This window comes from Rutilus rutilus (genome assembly GCF_951802725.1).
Source record: "Rutilus rutilus genome assembly, chromosome: 12".
Classification (NCBI taxonomy): domain Eukaryota; kingdom Metazoa; phylum Chordata; class Actinopteri; order Cypriniformes; family Leuciscidae; genus Rutilus; species Rutilus rutilus.
Window position 1 is genome coordinate 14,013,913 of NC_140217.1, and position 5,381 is coordinate 14,019,293.

Consider the following 5,381-nt stretch of genomic DNA (forward strand, 5'->3'; position numbering starts at 1 on the left):
GTGATTTGATTTGATTACCTTAAAAGCCTTATTCCTTGCCTTAACTGCTTCTTTACACTTCTCTGACCACCATGGAACCATTTTCTTTTTCCTCATCCCAATAGATTTACCTATAGTCTCCTCTGCTGATTCATACATTATGCCAGTAATCATTGAGTTTAATTCTTCAACATCATTTCCTGAATATGACATAATCTCCACCAACTTTCCACTTGCTACCATACTATAATGTTCCCAATTGACCTCTTTCATTTTCCATCTTGGGAACCAGTTATCTTCTAAATATACACTTTGGTCAACCACCTTTGTCAAAATAGGGTAATGATCACTTCCCAAACTATTCTCATTAAAAACCCCCCATTGACTTCTCCCTGCTATATGTTCTGACACTATAGTCAGATCTATAGCTGACTCTGTTCCTCTGCCTACATCAAATCTTGTTCCTCTTCCATCATTCAAACATACTAGATTGTGCTCATCCATATATTCCTCAATAATCTTCCCATTTTCATCTGTTCTTATACTGCCCCAGAGTGAGCTGTGTGCATTAAAATCTCCACATATTATTACTTTACCACTTCCCCTTTCCCATATACTTTCTAGCATGACTTTTGTTAACTTTTGACAGGGGTTATAAAAATTAGCTATTTTAATTTTAGTTCTATTAGCCCATATTTCAACAATAACCACTTCAGTCTGTACATCATTGTTTATAGCCCTAAAATTAATACCTTGTTGGACGAATGTAGCCACTCCACCCCCTGTAACAGTACTTCTATCCTTACGTACAGCCGTGTACCCATAAATTATAAAATCAAGAGAGGGTTTTAGCCAAGTTTCCTGAACACAAATGATGTTAGGTTTAACAGTTAGCTTCAATAAAAGACTTTAATTCTTGTCCATTAGAGATTAAACTCCTGGCGTTCCATTGCAAAATGGATACACCCATCAGGATCCACCACCACTTGATGACTGACTCTCTAATACCTCTGTTCTAAGCATTTCATTAATTGACTCAGTTGTTAGTCCCTCTTCACCTAGATACTTCTCTGCTGCTTTTAAGATGATCTTAATTCTCGCTGTTCTGCTGTCTGTTTGTGCTGTGCAGTTAATGACTTCCACCATAAATGCAATAAACGTCTTCTTTTCTACAATCAGAGTATTTTCATTTACTTTACAACATTTATGAACAATGTTTTGGGCTGGATTTTGGATCACAGGTACTAGACCTTCCCTTGTGCCTAAATTATTCCTTGTTTTAACGTCAACTTTTTTGATGGCTTCAGCATATGTAATTTTTTCTTTCACTCTCACATTTTGGACTTGAACTGCTCTTTTGTGTGCTTCACACCCCTTATATGCAGCACTATGCTCTCCCCCACAGTTACAACATTTAATTTTGATCCCTTCAGCACATTTACCATATTCATGCTCCCCCCCACACTTAGCACAACGGGCCTTGGCCCTACACGCTACAGCAATATGACCAAAACGTTGGCATTTAAAACATCTTGTCGGTGGGGGAATGTATGGTCTCACTACATAACTAACATACCCAATTCTAATCCGTTCTGGTAGTTTATCCTCATCTAAGGCCAACATAACAGACAAACTCAGACACCTGGTTTTAGTTCCTTCGCCTTTTTGAACCATCTGTGATTTGACATAGCAATTACCAACAGCTGTCCATCTGCTAATCAGCTGTGATCCGGACTCCCCGGAAAACACGGGGGCGTTACCCCACATTCCAAATCATGGTCAACAGTCACAAAATAATAACATAAATAAAACAAAATCACAACAAAAACACCAAATCAAATAAGAAAAGAAAACCAAACAGTGCCAAATACACACAAGAAACACATGAAATAAAATAGACCATAATCTCTCCATATGACATAAACAATGATTACCAAATTTCTCTCTCATTTTGCTCCTCATAACCACTGAAAACGGTCAAAAAATCGAACCAAAAGTCCAATTATTATGGACGTTATCTGACATTAAGCGTTTCTGCTTCACATTTTCAGCAGGGCAGCGGAGCGGCTGTGGGTTGACTCCCCATGGTTCTCATGGGCTTTATATATAAGTCTTAACGTGAAAAAGCTTTACGTGGTTTAATGTACCTAAACAACGATCACCATATTTCTCTCTCATATTGCTCCTCATAATCACTGAAAACGGTCAAAAAATCGAACCCAAAGTCCAATTATTACGGATGTTAAGTTAAAAATGGTGGGTACAAAATGACTCATGACGAAATCTGGTGGGTACGCGTACCCACCGTCCCCACCGAAATAGACGCCTATGCATATACCTGGTGAGACCAGGTGTTCTGCGGGTGAACACAGCCCTCTGAAAGCTTCTACAAATGCTAACATTGCAAAGACAATTTTTTATTTTACAGTAAAAGAGTTACATCTCAAGGATTACAACAAACATCTTACTGTGACCCCGTAAGTGTTCATCTGAATTTGACCCACAGGGTCAAGAAGGGAGCTGTAAGACTGGAAAAACTGGCAGAAATGGAAGAAGAAATGACATGTCAACTGAACAAGTCACAAAGGTCCAGACTATGAACTTTCCTCACATTCTACATTGAACACCTGGTAGAATACCTTAATGCACTCATCCACCTGCTGAACTCAAGCTACATATACCCATGGGCGTCAGTTTGGTTTGAAACATTGCAAAGACAATTTTTGAGTTACATCTCAAGGATTACAACAAACGTCTTACTGTGACCCCGTAAGTGTTCATCTGAATTTGACCCACGGGGTCAAGAAGGGAGCTGTAAGACTGGAAAAACTGGAAGAGAGAGCTACTCTCTGAGAGAACAAAGAAATTAACATTTGAACTCACTTTTGTGACGTTAGCATTACCATTTGAGACGCAAAGACTCACCTCATAATACATCTCTTCCCCCACTCCCCCTCTCTCATGCTGAGATCACATGAAAATCACCCAAAAATCCAGTAGGAATTCACAAATTTGATATATAGCCCATCTGTATATTCATAATTAATTGTAATTCGCAGTGGTGGACAGTAACGAAGTAAATGTAATTCGTTACTGTACTTAAGTAGCTTTTTTTGCGTATCTGTACTTTACTGAAGCATTTAAATTTTGGAAGACTTTTACTTTAACTACACTACATTTCAAAGTCAAATATCTTACTTTTTACTCTACTACATTTTCAAAATCAGTCGTTCCTTTTTATTTATGAGTGGATAAAAACTTAACTGGTCAAATGAGCCACCAATCACAGTAGCCTACAATGTGCTCGCTTTGTTTTGAACTTGCCTTGGCGCTATCTACTAAGCGCGAACCAGAGCCGTTAAATATGAGAGTTGCGACCAGACAGTATATAAGAGGTTGCGACACACTAGGCTTGTTCGACTTGAACCGGCGCAACAAAACTACTGTGATCTCGCCGCCGCGCGGTCATGTGATTCGTGTAGCTCAATAGTTCAATAGTTCCAAACAAATCGCGTTGCCAATGATTTTAAGCGGCGCAGAGAGCAGCAGCTATTATTGCAGCAATTATCGGTAAATATTGATGCATAATGAACATTGCTTATTACGTTGACACTAAAATTACTTGCATATAATAGCATTTTTTTTTTCTGGGGAGTAGCAGAAACATTGCATTAATACTTTTTGGTGTTTCATTTTGGAGGGAAATTGGCTGCTCCCATAACGTAGAATATATATATATATATTATTATATGTGTGTGTGTGCATATATATTTAATGGCATTGTGCAGGTTTATGTGAATGTATCATACCATTAGGATGTTTATAATTATGACCATAGACGCTCGTGAAAAATATATACAGTAAATACTGTAAATGTATTATACCTTATGGGAACAGTCTCCTTCCGTCCAAAATTAAACACACAAAAAATGTATTCAATTCAAATATATATATATATATATATATATATATATATATATATATATATATATATATATATATATATGTGCCGTCCTTGATATGTCTGCTCAATATCCTGACAGCCAGCTAAACTTTTTCCCAACACCAAAACTCTGAAGACTGATTTTTAATTCCACAGGTTTAATGGAGTTGCAAGGAAAATAGTGAAACTGCAACACACACAACAAAAACAATGACAAAATACACATGAATAAAGGAAATTTGTACAATTACTGTTGTATTTCGTTTGTACTTATTTTAAAACTAATAAGAAATACATATGAACTACATAAAGGACATAATAGCACCTAGACTGTGCAGCTCGTACGTAGTACACGTGAGCGAACACGTGAGCGCTTGCATATAGGCCTACATAGCCGACGTGCATTCAAACCATCCTCAAATTACACTAACAAACTTAAAATAGTCAAAAATAACTAATAATACTTCCCGAATAATCCCACAAAACAAAATACACATACCGAAGATGCCACGTCAGAAATGAGAAGAAGACAGAAATGATAGAAGCTCCGTGAATTTTGCACACTCGAACAAACTGCCGAAACGCGTGAGTGTTAACTTCCCAACTAAGGATCCTGCAAAAGGACATTTAGAGCAGCGCGATCTTAAAGTGACATGACCCAAATAGAAACGCATAAGAAATAATGCATATTACTGAAACACAGAATACTGAAATGCTGACTAAAAGAAAAACACTTTTATCTTCTGAAACGAAAACTTAATGCTTATTTACATTTTTGCTATCATTTTGTTATTAAGAACAGAACACTCCCCGTCTGACGTGGACACACGTCACTCCCACAGTCCATGCACAGTCCTTTTACTAAACAGTCTATTTACAGTGCCTCTGGAGGTAGGAGGAGAACAATTTCATTGACTGGCCTGAGAAAGAGGCTAGACCCGCCTGGTTTGATGATCTTCACCTCAACCTGGCGCACTTTCCCATCTTTACTAGGGAAGGCCTGTGTAATCAGTCCAAGAGGCCATTCATTCCTAGGTGCTTGACTGTTCTTAAGAAGAACAACGCTTCCAGACTGAATGTTTGGCTGAGTGGACTGCCATTTTTTGCGGGCCTGCAGTGTTGGGAGGAATTGTTTCCTCCAGCGGTCCCAGAAGGTGTTGGACAGGTGCTGAACCTGCCGCCACTGGGACTTGTAAAGGTCTGCAACTCCAAACTCACCAGCAGGAGCAGGCACAATGTTCGTCTTTTGTGTGAGAAGAGCAGCTGGTGTAAGTATGAACGAGTCATCAGGGTCCATAGTCACTGGAACAAGTGGCCTGGCGTTGATAATCGCTGCAACTTCTGCCATGAAAGTCACCAGCACTTCATGGGTGAGCTTGTCTTTCAGCTGGAGGAACATTGCGTCCAGAATCCTCCTAGCCAGCCCTATCATTCTCTCCCATGATCCACCCCAATGGGA